The 19,217-nt window shown below is 39.3% G+C and overlaps 1 protein-coding gene across 1 annotated transcript in view; it reads left to right on the top strand.

Moving 5' to 3' along the window:
- Nucleotides 1-19,217, top strand: part of CHST13 (carbohydrate sulfotransferase 13) — a 57,627-nt gene that overhangs the window by 1,041 nt on the left and 37,369 nt on the right. The window lies entirely within an intron of this gene.

Raw genomic sequence — 19,217 nt, 5'->3', positions numbered from 1 at the left:
TCATTGACTTACAACAGTTCATTTAGTGCCCTTTCAAAGTTACAACAGCACTGTAAAAAGTGACTTATGTTTTTCACACTTGGCGACCGTTGCGGCATTCCTATGGTCACATCATCAAAATTTGGATGCTTAGCAACTGGTTCATATTTATGACTGTGTCCCAAGGTCATGTGACCACCTTTTGTGACCTTCTGACCAGCAAAAGCAATGGGGAAGCCAGATTCACTTAACAACTGTAGCAAGAAAAGTCATAAAATGAGGCAAAAGTCACTTAATAAATGTCACATTTAGCACCATAAATTTTGAGCTCCTTTGTGGTTGTAAGTCGAGGACTACCTGTACTTGAATGTTAAATGGGTGCGATTTCTGAGAATAGCTAGGAAGGAGTGGGCTTCAGGGCAGAGGGAAAAAAGATATTGAGAGATGTCAATTGGTGAAATACTTTTCAGTCTGCTGGCTTCCGTGAAAAGATTTTAGTGGTTTTATTTTCATGCCGAGACATGAACCAGCAGGATTAATTGATTTTCATCAGGTAACTGAGTCAACATCTGGAGAAGAACTTCTGATACAAAATTGTCTTACGAAGTTTCCAGGTGTCCGGGGTACAAGAAGTCAACAATATAGATAATATATAGCGTATTATCTTAAAAATCCCAATTAACTTTGTGACTTATTTTGAAGTGGTTTCAAGTTTAGGTTTCTTCATTGTATAGCCATAAAGGACATTGAAAACAATTTGCATAAAATACATTGGATGCTGATGAGCTTGAAAGGTGTACAGATGAGTCAAGGCTTCAGTTTAACTGACTTCAGCTAAAGGGATAAGTGGTGAAATCAGCTGGCTTTCCCTTTAGATTCGTATGCTAACTTTTCTGAATTGAAATCAGTTTGTCTTAATATTGTGCAAATCATTTGTGAGCAACATCGATAAGCAAGTACAAATTTACTATGATTGGTAAGTAAGTAGAGTCGTAGAAGTGACTCCAGGAGAACTCCTAAAATTGCAAATTTTAGCTAAGTTTACTCCACTGGTGGTTGCACATTTTGACACTGGAGTGTGACATATAGAATGCGCTTGCTGCAAACTGAGATGTGTTTAGTGTTCAAAAAACTTACTTTGGCATAAATAGCACCCATAATATCTGTAATGGAGATAGAATTGGAATAGAAATCCAGCTATTCCTATATAGGCCTTAATTTCTTGGATTCTAACAATTTTTAATACCTGTCCTGAGAGTATGGTACTGATCTAACTGAGGAGGTGGTCCCGTCTGAAGAAAATCAGGAAAATTGAACTTAGGAACGCTAAGACAAAAAGTAAAAGTGGAAGCTTCCGAATGTGTGGAGATACCGTGTAATTACAGTCACTACTCAGCATTTCTTACCTCCCCATTTCCGGTGCATTTGGAGTGTAAGCTCTTAAACTTAGAGACAGAAAGCTAAAAACTTACTTTAAAATTCCTTTGTCCCCTTCTTTACTCCCTTTTTTCTGTATACATTTGCTCATTTTTTCTTTATTCCCCCACCATCCGGTGCTATGATGAACTATCTCTCTTTATAATGATTATAAATATGTATACTGGGGAAAGGAAAATTGATTGTTGTAATTGATTGTTAAATAATTGAGTTAACTGATTTAATAGATTTATTAATAATAGTGATAGTTATACTTTGATTAGATATATAGGGAAAATAGTAAGAACATTAAGTATTATTTAATTAATAACTATAGGATTTTATATATTAATATTATAATTCATTGTGCGATCACAATTAATCCACTTGGGGACGAATATAATACTGTTTGTGTTTAAAAGTAATACTTTTTATGGGATACGAATAAAATAAAATCTTGGAGGCAAAGCAGTACAGATGGGAAGGAACTGAAATGCATATAAGTGTCGCACTCCGTATATACCCTTCTTGATCATATATGCCATGCTGTATTCAGCTGCTCTGGACTCATAGGTAATAATACCCATGGTTTGCTGAGGCAGTAGGAATACTAAAGAGAAGATTCCCTGGAAAGAAAGCCCAGTGAGAAGCTCTCAAATAGTAAAGCAGTTCCAGTTCTCTTCCTCTCTTCCCTTGATTCCTTTAGCTCTTCCCCAAAACTCATCGACATTCCGTGGGTCACCTAAGTGAGACTGGCTGTGCACAAACTCAACTGAAAAAGTTTTCCAGATTCAAGAATGTGCAGTTACCTAATGGAGCTCAGAATATGCTGACAGAAGCTTCTTTCACAGATGCTTGGCTTTAACTGGATGGGGCTTGTGACACAAATAGAAGAAGTTGGAACTCACTCATATATTTATTTTCTGGACTCTATCCCTCCCTTCCTACCTTATATAGCGAGAGAGACCCACTGCATAGAGAAATGCATTTTTCAATAGGACTTAATCATACTTACCGTATTTGCCGGCGTATAAGACGACTTTTTTGCCCTAAAAAACATGCCTCCAAGTGGGGGGTCATTTATACGCCGGTAAATACATTGTCACTCGGTGCAAGAGCGACGGGGCGGAGCTCCGCAACTTGCGAAGCCCCTTCAAGCCCAGCCGAGTCTCTCTTCCTCCTCCTCCCACCCACCCACCCACCCTCCGCCTGGCTCGGGCGCTGCGGAGGCCAATCTGGAGGTGGGGTGGGGGTGGAGCGGGAGGGTCTCTGGCGGGGCCGCTCGCCCAGCCAGCCCGAGCCGCGTAATGGCCCAGGGAGTGGGGGGAGAAGGTGGTGGGGTGGACTGTGGCGCCCCTCCTTCTGGGCAGCGGGGCGGGGCGGCAATTTGCTCCTCCGCTTCTCCCTCCCTCTTTGAAAGACCGGGAGGGCTGTGCTTGGGGCGGGGGGATGTCCTCAGGAAGTTCCTGATGGGACCCCGCTGGGCAGGGCCACCCAGCTCCCGAGCTGCTTTCCAGGGTCCCCTTGGGAAGAAAAGGGTCCGGTGGGCGGTGGAAGAAGGCGCGCCCTCCTCCCGCCCCCTGTCCTGTCCCGTCCCTCCTCTTGTCCCCTCCTCCCCTCCCCGCTTAAGAGAGAAAGATCTGCCTCCCCTGCACCGAGCTTCCACCCGGCGCCGCGTCTCCCGGCCAGCGCGCGCTGACGACTGGGAACCGGCCAAGCGACTTTAAAACCGGCGGAGGCCAGAGATAGCCGGAATTACCCTCCACACCACACACACACACACACACACAGAGAGAGAGAGAGAGAGTGAGTGAGTGAGTTGGCAGCTGTCCATCCCCCACCCTTGGAGTCCCGATGGCACGCACGCGGGGCTGTCACAAAGAAAGGGAGAGGAATTGAGTGCCAGCCTGAGAAAGGCGAAGCTGCCTCTCTAAAGCATTTTGGTGGCTTTGTAAGTTTGGGGAAAGGGGTTGGGGGTGTCAATCAAGAATTATATCCAGAATACCCCAAGTGTTACAACTTACCGTATTTGCCGGCGTATGAGACGACTTTTTGCCTTGAAAAGCATGCCTCCAAGTGGGGGGTCGTCTTATACGGCGAGTATATAACAAAAACTATATTTTGAGTGGAAATGTTGGGGGCTCGTCTTATACGCCCAGTCGTCTTATACGCCGGCAAATACGGTAACTTTGTATTTGTTCCATTAATTTAACTGGAACTTAAGCACAGGTGTCACATTCCCTATACATGCCTATTTGGAAGTTCCATTCAATTTGATGGGGATTATTTTTTTATTGTGTTTAGGATAATAGGAAGCATGAATTTCCTCTGAAGACTAAAGCCCGTGTAACTAAAAGGAAGAGATTCAATGAATGAGAGAGCAACTCTTCTTTATATAGCAATTCAAAAGAAAGTCAGTGTAGTTTATTTGCAGCTTAAAAATGCATGAAACTATATAGCTTTGGTATCAATGTTCGTGATTCCTATGGTATTTTTCACCATTATTTTACTGCATCTAAGACTTTGAGTTGACAATTTTATTTGCCTTCGGAAAGGTTGTGTATTTAAGGAATACTCATGACAAATCCTTTGGATGAAGACATTAATGTATTTCAATTGATTTAATTGATTATTTTCTAAGGCAGAAATAACTTGGATTTCATATAATGGCTGGTTCAGGAGTTCCAAGTATTGGCAAGAGGTTATGAATTGAAAAAATATTTCTGTACAGCTGTAACAAATTGATCTACATATCGGTTCAATTCATCATTTGGCTACTTATTCAAGAGGTGCCAGGCCTAGAGAAGCCATCCTTCCCTCTGACCCCGCCTTCCTTTTGGTTCTTGGAAGTATATTGTTTCTTCATTTTAGAAATGTCCATGTGACTCTTGTGAATCAAGAAAATGCCAGTATTTCTCAAGAATATCTTACCAGTTACCAGGATTAAACTGATGTTAAGTGTTGACCTTCTTTAGCACTGTAAATTGGAAGTAACATGTTTAGTATAGTGTGTTAATGAGAAGAATATAATTATTTGGTTGGATATTATACAATATGAGCAATGTGTTGTGGGATTGGTATATGTTTAAAATATATTATTGGTCATTCTTCAGAAGTTCTGCAATTTGGAGAGGATTGTATTTTGGAATAATAAAATAATAGATTTGGAAGGAATTGTAAGGTTCATGTAGTGTAACTTCAGCTTGTTGTCTTTTTTAATGTGTCCTTTGCTTTGACACTTCTGAGAACTGAATCCCTTTAAAAAAATACCTGACTCAGTCTCAGATATAGAGCCTTGCTATGTTAGTGCCATCTTGCTTGTTCAAGGTTGAGACTATCATTGATAAATATATGAAAAACTTCTGAGAGGTGTCTGGTTAGAAATAATCATTTTCTCAGGTAGGAATACAATCTTGTTTTATCCCAGTTTTATTTTATACCCCAGATTTCTAGGTTTGGTCTTGCCTAGTTTTTCTTACAAGTTCCTGTAAAGTCATCCCATGATGCTGGGAAGCTTATTTGATCTCTGGAATGTTCCTCATTGTTAGTGATAGAAAGACAAAACTTTATTTTGGTCATTGACCAATAAAAATACAATGAATAAAACAACAAAAAATTATCCCCTAACCACAGGGACTATTAGTAGAGATATGTGGGTGAATCTTACATATAATGTAGCAAAATTTTGCTACTTTTAGAGAAATAGATATGTTATTTAACAGACAGTGCAGGTAAAAGCTGTCAGAGTGGCCCAAAAATGTAAATAAAAGAGGTATAATCAACTCATGGCAAATGTCCCTATAGAACTGGCAATACAGAAGAACATGGATTGTGGTTTCTATGGCATCCATATCACAAGAACAGTACAGATAGTCCTCAACTTACAATTGTTCATTTAGTGACCTTTTGAAGTTAGAACAGCACTGAAAAAGGTGACATGGTCATTTTTCACACTTATGGCCACTACAGCATCCCCGTGGTCATGTGATCAAAATTCAGATACTTGGCAACTGGCATGTATTTATGACAGTTGCAATGTCCCGGGGTCATGTGACAAGCATGCATTGGACCATGTGATCACCTTTTGCAACCTTCTGATAAGCAAAGTCAATGGGGAAGCCACTTAACTAGTTTACTAACAAAAACTGCAGTGATTCACTTCACAACTATGGCAAGAAAGGTTGTAAGATGGGACAAAAGTTAATTAACAACTTTTTTGCTTACCAAACAGAAATTTTGGGCTCAATTGTGGTTGTAAGTCGAGGACTACTTGGTCTTGTTTCTGTCTGTGCTTTTCCAAAGCCTGCTAGATTTTCACACTTAACCTGAAACAATCTTTTTGAAAAGCCAGCTTTGGAGTCTCAAAGTAAACTTTTATGGCATATCTGCTCTATTGTCCCACATCTGAATGGTAACAGTAAAAATGAATCGCCCAGGATAAGCCAATAGGCTATAAAATGTTAATGGAAAAACTACAAACTGATTCCTTGTGGTTAATTCTATCAATTATTTATAGCCATCATGATCTCTTGTAGTCTTTTCTATGAATACATCCAACTGTTCCTAGTGCCTTCCAAATTGAGGCCATCTTGGAGTTCTGAGTTCTAATTGTGCTTTACAGTGTTCTTTTATAGCAACTCTCAGTTTCCGTTGAAAGAATCCTTGACAATCCTAATCCTATCTGAAGTATCCAGGGAAAACGTCTCAATTTTAAATCCCTTTCAAATGAACTTTGAATGAATGAAATGACATGGTTCAAGAAAAACACTCTTGAAAGAGTTCTCATTGGATGAATCTGATTTTAAGAATGCTTATATGTCATATTCTTGTATTTGACAGGTGATCCATCCCCAGTGCACATTTAAGATGTTACCCACATTAGTTTCACTAGCAAATCTGATGGATCTCAATGCTTAAAACAATAATATAGTGATTATTAGGGATTGACAAAGGTTTGGAACAGGCTAAACTGGTATAAAAGATGAAGCTTCATTTGCACAAGAATATAATTGCATTTATTTAATAAGGCTTTATTTACATGGATTTACTCAATTAATCCTATCTTGTTTGCAGGAGTTTATACTCCCCCCTCAAAGTAATAAGTGACTGCAAGTTTCTGTGCCCTTAGGCCAGTTGAACATTTGTGTACCTAATCCTATTCCAACTGGAGAGCTCTAGTCTTTCTCGTTGCAAGTAGTGTTAAGATGTGTAGATTTCAAGTCTCAGAATTGTCAGAAATGATACTTCCAAGTGAAGAATTCTATAAGTGAAGATTCGCCCTCCCAAAGGCAAACTTGGCCATAGTCCCACCCATAAAAGCTTTCTAGAAGAAATACAATGTTGGTGGAGGTGTCTTTTGCTGTACCTAGAGGGCAAGGGAGAAGGAAAAAGCCAAAAACACACAATAGAAGATAAGAGTGAAGAGTTAAAGTCTTCCTTCCTCTCCAGGCCCCTTTCTCCTGAGTCAGAGAGGTGGTGTAAAACTAAGGCAGAGGCATTATTTTAAATCTTATCCAAGTCCCCAGCTTTTAAGAGTTGACTGTGCTGTGGTTTTATAGATGTGGCTTCTGTTTAGCTAACCCACAGCATATGAAGCAAAAAATTGAATTATGGCTCTACTTTGATGGTTGATAGGTTTAGGGCTCAAAAAAAATTGAGTTCTGTCCCTTTAAATGTAAGCTAAGAATCAAGCTCTTTTTTTATCAGTTATGTCCTTACTAGTTTTTCACAGCACTTATGTTGTTTTTTATTCTAATGGTTTTTAGCAAGGACATTGTTTTCCCCACAATATTATTTCAGAGTCGGATAGCGTGATCAAGGCAAAACGAAGTTATCTGAGATGATTTATGCTGTGCAACTTTAATTTGTTTGCAAACTTGGTACATAATCTCCCCCAATCAGACTGAAAAAAATCTAAATATGGCAAATGGACAGAAAGATATCCTATCCATATTATACACTTGCTGTAGTGACAATATGCCTAGAAATATTACAATATTACAAAACTGTAATTTGCCTACAGTTCCAGGTGTGTCTAATAGATAATGCACAATTTTCTCAATATTATATTATTGAGGATCAAAAGCTATTGTTTTCATCTGTTCTTTCACAAAATAAAGTTACACTGTTGGTTGTTGATTTACTGCTGATTTTGTAGCAGTGCAACAACTTATTCTAATCTAGTTTTTCATTCATCTTTTGATGATTCAAAATTACCCAAGGACATTTATGTTGGTGTGTTTCAACAGTCAAAGAGAAGAAGGGATGATTCCATATTAACCACTTTGGATGCCCAGAGGAAAGGGAAGCACAAATGGGAATATCTAATTTTGCAGCACTTCTGTTTTTTATAACTAAAGTGTTACTAACCCTTTGATTGCAAATATCTCACATATCTCTTTAGATGGAGGAATTTGGGAGAAAATCAGCAGGAGTCTAAAATTGTTTGCTTTGAAACTAAATGTGGCAATTCAGTCAGCAGTTGGCTGGCTTTGCAAAATTTAGTGTTTACACATTTTGCATGCTTCAGAATATTAGATACTTCTATTTCCTGTGAGAGTTATTTTTAAAAATATCACCTTCTCCAAAACCCTTCCTCTCTTTCTGTCATGAAGAAGTTCCTCACTTCTGGGAGAATATAACAACTATTGTCTCTTGCCTTTTTGCAACTTTCTGCATCTGTATTGTGTAAGTTACACATTTATTTATTTTAATTTCAGCTCTGGGACTAGAAACGCTAGCTTCAGATTTTTAAAAAATGCATCAACAGGGAAGGCTGATGCCACTTTTACAACACAGTTTGATGTTTTTCAGAAGATGAAATGAGAATAGAGTCTTTTCAGAAATGGTTGGTGTTCTGTTACTAATTTCATCTTTTATGAATACTGTAATCACTCCGAGGCCTTTGGAATAAAATTGTCCTAAAGCGAAGGAAAATGGTGAGAGGAACACCCATGCTGTTCACATGGCGGAATGTTAGGTTTGAACAAAGAGAATTTCGGAATGTAGATGATCCAGGAGATGGGAATGTTCATTTGCCCACGAGTTATACAGTCCTTGACCTATGACCACAACTGGGACCTGGAAAAGTCATAATTAAGTGGTCATTAATCAAGATATAATGTGATTGCATTCACAACCTTTTTTGCTTTGGTCATTAAGTGATTGACACATATACAAATTCAAGTTAGAATTAGGAACAGAATTTGTTCTTAACCAAGAACCCTCTATAACAAAAGCAGTTTGATTCCTTCCTCATGGACTGTCTCCTTTTGCAGTCCTCAACTTACAATCACAATGAAGCCCCAAATTTCTATTGCTAAGCAAGGCAGTTATTAATAGCAATAACACTTGGGCTTATATACCGCTTCACAGTGCTTTACAGCCCTCTCTAAGCAGTTTACAAAGTCAGCATCTTGTCCTCAACAAATCATTATTTTACTGACCTCAGAAGGATGGAAGGTTGAGTCAACCTTGAGCCAGTCAGGATCGAACTGCTGGCAGTGGACAGAGTTTGCCTGCAATACCACATTTAACTACTGTGCCACCACGGCTCTTAAGTGAGTTACATCCGATAATATAACTTTTGTTTGCCACAGTTGTTAAGCAAATCATTGCAGTTAAGTGAATCATGTGGTCATTAAGCAAATCTGTGTTCTCCCATTGATTTTACTTGTTGGAAGACAGATGAGAAGGTTACAAATGATAATCACCTAACCCCAAGACAATGTAACCGTGATAAATATGTGCCAGTTGCCAAGCTCCCAAATTTTGCTTGCATGTCCGTGGGGATGCTGTAACAGTGGTTAAGTATGAAAACCAGTCATAAGGCACTCTTTTTAGTGCAGTTGTAACTTCCAATGGTCACTAAATGAATGACTATAAATTGAGGACTGCCAGCATTTGAATTTGTCTTAACTGCTGTAAGAAAAAGGAGAGAAAGATCACTTGCTTACAATGAGAAGAAAAGTCTTAAATAATGTTTAGTATCCTCAGTTACAGAGGGAACTGAGGAAAGCTACAGATTTGTAGCTAGTGATCAAGTGGTGGGAGAGGAAATTTTTTATTTGGTAGGATTCGGGGGATGACTGGGAAAAAATGCTGGACATAAACTTTAGTTTTCTCTGAGAGTTCTGATTTAGCTTTCTCTGAGAGTTCTGCTTTAGCAATAGTAAGGATAGGAAAGAGATCCATTTTTATTTGTGCATTTTTCTCTCTGTACATTTTGCTTGCAGCAGCTGTTTGTAGCGTGCTGTTTAGTTGCTGTGTTTGAACTGGATTAAATCTTCTCCCAAGGTGAAATTCCTCCCTTCTGCAATATTTTTTTAACACTTCCCCAGGCTTGGAAACGGTTTGGTTGGCTCCAAATAGAAATCTATTTTGTGTGTCTCTTGGGACCTTCCTTTGATTTTTATGACTGTTGGTCAGGTACTCATCCAGTTCAACCTCACTTTATATCCTTCAAGCTAATGTTAAAAAAAACCTAAAGAATGTAGAAAGGCAGTTTGATTTAGCACACGGGTGTCAAACTCGCTGCGTGATGTTGTCGTCACGTGATGTATCATGACGTTTTCCCCTTCATGGAGCTGAGGTGGGCGTGACCTGTGCATGATGCATCCAGCTGCCAGTTTGACACCCCTGATCTAGTGGTTAAGGCACCAGGCTAGAAACTGGGAGACTGTGACTTCAAGTCCCATCTTAGGCATGAGAGTCCACCTGGAAACTTTGGGCCAATCGCAATTTTGATCACGTGGTCATGGGGATGCTGGAAATGTTATAATTGTGAAAAACAGTCATAAGTCACATTTTTCCGTGCAGTTGTAATTTTGCATGGTCACTAAACAGTTGTATGTCAAGGACTACCTGTATTAGGTATGTTCACCATCTTGAATTATAAAAATAATAGAAATAGCATTACTGTGGCAAAAAAAAGTAAAGGCAGTACCAATAGTAATGGACGCCTTGGGTGCGATCCCAAAACAATAGGAACACCACCTGAACACCATCGGCACTGACAAATTCACCATCAGTCCATTGCAAAAGGACAGCTTATCTCCTTTGACGATTCCTGTAACACCCTCAAACGTCCACACCTGCCTTTTTCAGGCCCTTAGGAAGGACAATAGGGGGACAAAAATGCCGAATCCAGTCTGAACACCTGGCTGACTGTTCAACAAATCATAATAAGGGCAAGATTTAAAAAATTCTAAATTAAAAAAAAAGGATACAAAAAAGTAAGATAATAAAAGCAAAGTAGGAAAAAAAAGACATAAAACATTGTAAGTAGGAATGGTTGATAGCAGTTTTCCTCCTTTTCCATTGTTCCCAACCACTAACTGCTACTAAAACATTTGCACTTTTATTTGAACATTGAATATTATTGGATATAAGGTTGACTCAGCCTTCCAACCTTCCGAGGTGGGTAAAATGAGGACCAAATTGTTGGAGGCAATAGGTTGACTCTGTAAACCACTTAGAGAGGACTGAAAAAGCACCGTGAAGCGGTATATAAATCTAGTGCTATTGCTATTATTGCTTGCGTCTATTTAAACTATTCGCTAATTGTTTTTGATGCAATTACAATTGAATCTTAATATTTTCCCCTTAGAAATTGCATTCCAAGTGTTGCTACTTGCCTTGCTCTATAAAATCTTGCTTGCAGGGAGACCATGCCTGCCTGAATTAAGTTCAGCTTCTGTTATGAAGATACAGAGTCAGTTTTACTACCACTGCATATTCTTTAGTTATTCAACAGGGTTATTCATCTTTGCCAGACTTGGGCCAAATTAGTTCTTTCTACTATCAGTATGTATCTTAGCAGATTGTGATACTGTTTTTTATCCACTCTGGAATTATTCCTAACAAAAATGTTTGTGGTTTCAATTATTTTTAAGATATCTTGGTGTATTTCCTTCCAATGCTTCTGGATTTTTTTTTACATGGCTACCACATGTAATCATATGCATTTTTTAAAATCTGCTCTGCTTCCATTTCTATTTCAATAGCAACATATGCAGTAAATGTGTCCCAATATGATGATCTTGATTCTGTAGATGATCTTGATTCTCTCATTTTACTGACCTCGGAAGGATGGATGGCTGAGTCAGCCTTAAGACCCATCAGGATCAAACTCCAGGCTGTGGGCAGAGTTGATCAAATATAATGTGATAATGGTAGTTGATCAAATATATTGCAGAAATGGGCATGGAATACAATTTTTTTTAAAAGGACCATGTTAAACTTTTGTAGATTTGCCAAGGAATCCTGGCAGAATGCTGAGTACAATGCTTAAATCTTTAGTTCCCTCAAAAGCTGTCGTTTTGGACTATGTGTTATATTACTTTATTTTTATAAGCCTTTCCATTTCTTCAACAATGATGAAATCCTAGCTTAAATAGAAGGGAGTAAGATAAGTTGGAAAGATTTAAAAAATTGTGCTGTATTCTCTATTCTTCGGGAACTGTACCATGAACTGGAATTCATCAGTTCCAGATGTGGAATTGGCAGACAAACTAGAAACAAACCGTGCAGGCACGTGTTGCCCTCTGAGAATGTCAAGTTTGAGCAATACATCATAAGGAAAATCTATTTCTCTCATTTGTTGATGTGTATGACGTTCCTGGAGCTAATTTACAATGCACGAAAGCAGTCATGTGAAATATTAGCACAGAATGGACAAATGTGGTCATATTTACTCCAGAAAAAGCTCAGGATTCATTAGGTCAGTTTGAACATGATTTACATGTTGTCTTGTGAAGCAGTAGGTGAAATAACCCTGTATAGCGTGGCTTCGTGAAACAAAGCATACATTGTGCCATTACTTCCCACATTTTACAGTGGATAGTATCCTCCATTTATAATTCAATCATATTTTTCCATTGCTATTTCTCTTTTTTTCTGTCTCTTGCATTGCACAAAGTCTGATTATTTTGAGAAGGGCAGAAGAAGGATGTATTGTCCATAAATGTAGAGCTTCTTTGTGTTACTATTCTGTCATTCTGCTTGTTTGGTTTAACTATGCGGTCCTTGATGCTCGCTGAGCTTGGTTGTTTCATTACCCAACTTGCTAACATCATCAGTACTAAAAGGGAGTGGGCTTTGCTCTCTCTTTAAATACAAGTGACTTGCCCTACCAGTGTTGGTGGGAGTGTTCTTGGTGGTTCCTTGGTTAGATTGTTACTGTTTGTTCATTTGTCTGATTTGGTAGGTTTTTAATTGGAGTATTGTTTACTGCTTGATAATTGATCTGGCATTAATCCTGTTTGTTTTAAATAAGCATGGTTTTTATGCAGGAATATGCAGGTGAATTTATCTGAGCTCATTACCCTTTTTTGATGGGTTTGTATTAAGATTTGTTGCACATCTTATATAATATGAAAGATTTAATATGAGATTCTTTTTCTTTCTTGCTCCTTCCTTTGGAAAGGAAGCAGTTTAAAGCACTTTTGTATTCTGAGTCAATTTGTTTAAGAGGCTTTTGTAAAACAATCTTCCAGTTCTTTCTCAGGGATCCTAAGGGATTAAAAGCAAAATAAAAACAAAAATCCTCTCTATATGTAACTGTTGGTTAATCACCTATGTGCTCTCAAAACAATGCTGGACTTTGTCAAGCTTTAGTTAATACGAGGGCTATCCACAAAATAGATTATGTTTTCGTCTGTAGCAAGAAGGGGCGGAGCTAGCGTGGCCATCTTTGGTCTGTGCGTCTGCCGCTCAGTTTGCATCTAGTTGTGCTAGTGGGAGGTTCGTATCGTTGCCCGTTATTTCACAGCAAACGTTTGAAATGTGTGCTGCAATCGAAAATCCCTCGAGTTGTGAGGTGCGATCAGTGATAAGGTTTTTTTTTGCAAAAAAACATAAACCGATTGAAATTTTTCGGCAGCTGTGTGAAGTGTTCGGGACAACATCATCACTGAAGGTGGAGTGCGCCAATGGTGCATTAAGTTTAAAAAGAACTACGGCACTCGAGAAGTCCTGAATGCTTTCAAGTGGGAGATTTTCCTCATCCGCCTACAGCCCGATCTTGCACCAGCGACTACCACTTGTTTCCGAGGATGAAGACCTGGCTTGGAACACAGCACTTTGACGACGACGTGGAACTGCGGGCGGGCGTGACGACTGGCTCAAGTCTCAGGCATCAAGTGCTGTGTTCCAAGCCAGGTCTTCATCCTCGGAAACAAGTGGTAGTTGCTTGGTGCAAGATCGGGGCTGTAGGGCAGATGAGGAAAAATCTCCCACTTGAAAGCATTCAGGACTTCTCGAGTGCCGTAGTTCGGCCATTTTTAAACCCAATGCAACATTGGCGCACTCCACCTTCAGTGATGATGTTGTCCCTGTACACTTCACACAGTTGCCGAAAAATTTCAATCAGTTTATGGTTTTTTGCCAACAAAAACCTTATCACTGATCGCACCTCACAACTCGAGGGATTTTCAATTGCAGCACACATTTCAAACGTTTGCTGTGAAATAACAGGCAACGATACGAACCTCCCACTAGCACGACTAGATGCAGACTAAGCGGTGGACGCACAGACCAAAGATGGCCACGCTAGCTCCACCCCTTCTTGCTACAGACAAAAACGTAATCTATTTTGTGGATAGCCCTCGTAGAATTAAGTTCAGTCTAGTCTTACATATTCTGTATTGGAACTTGGCAGGCTCTTAGTATGCGTGTCTGGATTTTTCACTGCATGCATTATAAACTCTTGCTCTGCTCCGCATTTTGTCTTTTTTAGACATTTGGCCATCGTGAGTATAAATGAAAATACCATTAAACATGGACTTATCTTTGCTTGGGTTTTTTAGTGGATTGGTGAGGGAAGTCATGCCAACCTCCAAATACCTGGTGCTGATGATTTGCAGAAAAGTTAATAAGGTAGGCAGCTTGTCTTTCAGAATATACTAATTCAGTATGTGGGTGGTGGATGAGAGGGCTTGTACGAATGACAACTTTTTCAGGCAAAAGAATGACAATTGCACACAGAAAATTAGAGATAATGGTACAGCATCCGAGACATCTGCACTCTAAAGGAGGAATGTCCATTTGAGCATCTCAGGACTTGGTTACTTCGTTGCTTGTCTTGTTGTGGTTGAATATTACTATTTGCTGTAAATGGTTTGTTTGACAGCACTGTAGGAAAACAGCAATTGTTAAATAGGCATAGACATTTCATTAACTGAAATTAGTTATTTCAAATGCTCTGGCTTGATTGACAGTTATAGAAGAGTGAATCAATTAAAATATGCATCTGAAGGTTGTTTGTTTCCCTTATTTTGTTTGCTTCTATTTTTCACAGTCAAACTGACTTCTTACTCCTAGGTTTTTTAGGAGGAAACTACTTCCATGCTGTGTGTGCACTGTGGTAAATACAGTACAACCTGTTACAACAAGCTATGATTATCCCTTCCCCAAAAGAACAGAAACAATAAAAATGCAGCTTGGAATCCTTTGCCTTCTCCACCCTTCTTATTCATTACTAATTATGCTAATTAGTCTATTGTTGTGGAATTTCCAGGCCATTTAAGAATATATTTTCAATATATTCAATTGAGGCTTCTAATCCCAGATAATCTTCATATAGCTTGATTATATTTTAATTCCTTCACAATTCCTTTTAAATAGAACAAAATAAGAAATTAATTAGAATTTCATAAGAGGCCAAGTTCAGAACAAACAAATGAAGCCCAGGTAGCCTCAGGTCAATCCTGGGGTAATCCTGGATAATGTCAATACTTAATCATAGGATTCTGAGCCTTGTGAGATTGATAGAATAATTGTTAAGGAGAAAACTGGCATGGCTATTGGACAGTTTCTGAATAGAGTGAGACATTAATAAAGAACTTTTCTTTTGTTTGTAGCAAGTTGGCTTTAAAATTAATGGAAAGTCAAAAAGTTTTTATTCTGAGAGTCTTGCAAAACCAGCAAGGGGATTAAGGATAATCTGAAAAGTGGGGAGCGGGGGGAATCTATGGCTTCTCTAATTGTTAAGCTCTCTTGCTTGCAAATATTTAAAAAACTAAAAGTAGTGAGAAAAACGTGTAGAAAAAGATCATTTAAAATATGCTCTATTTATCCTTTGACAAAAGGCAAATCCAGTCAGCTACTAAAATTCTGTTCTCTCTCATCTAATATGAAGAAAGAACAGAAATAGCCCTGAGCCACAATAATAACACTTATCTGAAGAATTAAAATCAGTCTAAATAAAATCAGAATGGGATTACGCTTGCATCCTCCTTACATAGCTGCGGGAGCAGCATTACTGTTTAAGTCACTGTGAAGCATGCTAGAATTTTTCAGATGTTCACTAATACTAGTACAGCATTAATAGGAAATCAATCTTTCTTCTCCATGATAAAGCCAAGGAAGCTGAAAAGTATGAAAAGGCTAGCACATATTAGTGCTTATATGTCTAAAAACAAACACAGAGCTCTCATTGTATATCATTATTATAATGTATTGAGCTGGTTCACAGATTTTACATCTTTATTGCTTTGTATTTGTGCTTTGAGAATTTGAAGACAGCTGTCAAGTTCACAGTCAAGATGAATTTGCTTAAGTAAGTTAGTTCCAGGAACGGAGTATTCTCCACTTGGAAGAAACACAAATAGTTATTTTGGAAAGCGTGGTCATCGGACTTCCAGGGAAGCAATTATAGATTGGACACAGTTCCGAAAAGTAGAGCTGATGGCCACAGTGGAATGCAAAGCTGGTAATTAGACTGGTGATTCCTCTTCAGGCAAAGAGATTTGAGATTGCCCACAAGTGCTCCAGACAACTGTTCCTTATGAGGCAGTAGTCTCTGGTGAGTTTAGAGATCTGGAGACAAGGGAATAACCATCTTGTTCACTCTGGGGTCCAGGGGTGGGATTCAAATATCCCAGCAACTGGTTCACTGCCTGGTTGCTGGGTGGGCATGGCCTATCAGAACTTCCTGTTTCCAGCTTCCGGTGGGCCTCCAGAGCCCTGGGGAGGCTGTTTTTGCCCTCCCAAGGGTCCAGAGGCCTCCCTCGGACCTCAGGAAGGGCAAAAATGGCCTCCCCTGGGCTTTGGCGGCCCTCCAGAAGCCAGAAACCAGGCCCATTTCTGGACTTCCAGAAGGCCCATTTCCCCCCCTCCCAGAGCCTCTGCACGGACCCTGCACTTACTTGCATCATGTGGAGACTCCTTTGAGGGGAGGGGAAGGGTGGGCGGGGCCAGCTGGTCAGTTGAAATACCGGTTCGGTGAACCAGATGTAACTTTAACATTGGGTTTGCCTGAACCGGTCCGAACCGGTAGAAACCCACCCCAGCTGTGGTCAGTGCCATGATCCCGATTCAGGACTGAGATTCCAAATCTGAAGAAGCTGCTCCAGCTGAAACTGTGGAATGTTAGCCTCAGGAGACACCAAGTCAAGAGTCCACAGGCACCCTCTGTACAGATGAGACAATCAGATGAGGATGACATGAGCCTCCTGGTCTCTGCACCCAGCAAGTAGCAATAGCAATAGCACTTAGACTTTTAAACCACTTCACAGTGCTTTCCAGCCCACTCTAAGTAGAGAGGAGTGCAGAGCAAAGATGTTCCATGAGGTCATTTGCTAAGCAACAGAATAAATTTCTTGATGAATCAAAGCTGGCTGCAGCTGATTTAAGTGGCAACCCCAACCCATGTTCTCTTTGCTGGCAATAAATCTGATCTCCAATTCTTGCACAACATTCCTATGAATCTTGTTCATCTAAGAAACCTTTAAACTTCTGACCTCTGGACTAGCTGGCAACCTGACTTGGCTCTTAGGACCCTGTATTGGATTTGGATTATTCTTCTGTATGCTCCCATTAAAAGCAAACTGTATGTATGTGTGTATGTATGGATTATGTATATATAGTATCAACGGTTGGGGGAGGTTACTCTTTTTTTATTGGAAGTTTGCCCATCCCAATGCCACCAAATGTGCTGAACTGCAGATCCCTTCCTTTCAACTAACACAGCTATTCTTGGATGGCAAACCTGTAAGAATAGTAGAACATATGGCCTCCACGTATCAGAGGGCCAGTTTGGTATGTGCTTAAGGAGATGGCCTAAAAATCAGGAGACACTGAGTTCTAGTTTCATCTTAGGCAGGAATACTGGCTACCACTCTCTCTCAGCCCAACCTCCTCATAGGGTGGGTGATGTGGGAAAAATAGGAGTAAGAAAAATTATTAGGTATGTTAGCTTTGAGTTATGTACGAAGAAATAAAGTTGGGGAAAAAAAATCTAATAAATAACATCTGGATGGCATCCATTTGAGGGAAATTGACCTAACCTATTCTTCATCTGGAAACACTTCTTTCCAGATCGCTAACCGCCTTGACTTCTAAGTCCCCGTTGCCCATCCTTACCTGTGGACTTAACAGTTTGCCCTTACAGTAATACTTCTATCCAGTTGCATCCAAAACCACATTTCTGTACCACATCCACTACTATATTTGATTTCAAAAAGAAAAACTCTTTAGAGGCCACCCAATAGCAAAATAGCCCTCCAATGCATCTTCAGATAATTGACATAAATTGTAATTGATAGTACACTTCAAACTACTTGGTTGTTGCTAAAACCCAATTAAAATCAGTAAGATCCAGCAAATATATTCTGCTGAAAATATCAGTTGGCCAATAACAATTACTTCAACAATCCAAAAGTATTTATAGCAATGTTATAGAAAACATCTGCTAAGGCCTCTGTTGTAATGCTACAGATCAGGGGTGTCAAACTCGATTTCATTGAGGGACACATCAGGGTTTTTGACCTCAGGGGGGGGTTTGAGGAATGGGTGTGGCCAGGGTGGGCGTGGACAGCTCAACATCCATTTTCACCTACGATGGCCTCCCTAGCCCTCTGCCAGCAAAAACAGAGCTCAGGGGACGTAAGTGTCCCCCCGAGCTCTGTTTTTGCTGGCAGAGACACCATGGGCTGATTCTTTGCTGTTTCCAGGGTGGCCATGTGGGCCAGATCTAAGCACCCTGTGGGCCGGATTTTGCCCGCTGGCCTTGAGTTTGACACCCCTGCTAGGATTTGCCACTTGTTTTTTTCCATTAAAATCATTTAAAAATAATACTTAATAAATTCTTAATAATAAGTAAATTATGAACAAATACTCTTTCCCACAAATGGATTTTCACTTCCCTTTCCTGGGTAGTAGAATATAAACCAATGAGTCATCAAATCTATAGAAGTGTGCTTGATCAGAATCATGATTTCCTAGTCAACCAGGAAGTAATTCTGCCAAATTTCTTTCCATCTGCAGAATCTCCAGGAATTCAGAAGAAGCCAAACTCTTTCTAGACAGGGGAGAGTTGGCAAAGGGAAGGATGAGCTTCGAGGAGTTGCTTTAATAGAGTGTACGTAACTGTTTGCCTTTAATAAAATTAACAAGGAAATAGTTTGTGAGGGAAGGAACATTTTGTGGTCCATAAGCTTCTAATTCCAAAAGCTGTCTTATTATTCATATATGCATGTGCTGGAAAGAGAGCAAAGCAAAAACTGGACTAATTGATAGATTTATGAGAAATGGGGTGTGTGTGTGTGTGTGTGTGTACACACTGCTGCTTAGTGCAGGTCAAAGTTTAATTTATTTCAGGGGTGTCCAACCTTTCACCTTCCCTGGGCCACATTAGAAGATGAAAATTTGGTTTGGGCTGCACATAATTAAATTAAATAATTAAATTAAATTAAATTAAATTAAATTAAATTAAATTAAATTAAATTAAATTAAATTAAATTATTAAATTAAATTAAATTAAATTAAATTAAATTAAATTAAATTAATTAAATTAAATTAAATTAAATTAAATTAAATTAAAT

This window comes from Notechis scutatus, chromosome 2 (genome assembly GCF_049901735.1).
Source record: "Notechis scutatus isolate UNSWTSFEM ecotype Mainland chromosome 2, rNotScu1.2, whole genome shotgun sequence".
NCBI classification, from domain to species: Eukaryota; Metazoa; Chordata; class Lepidosauria; order Squamata; family Elapidae; genus Notechis; species Notechis scutatus.
This window is presented reverse-complemented; position numbering and strand designations above follow the sequence as displayed.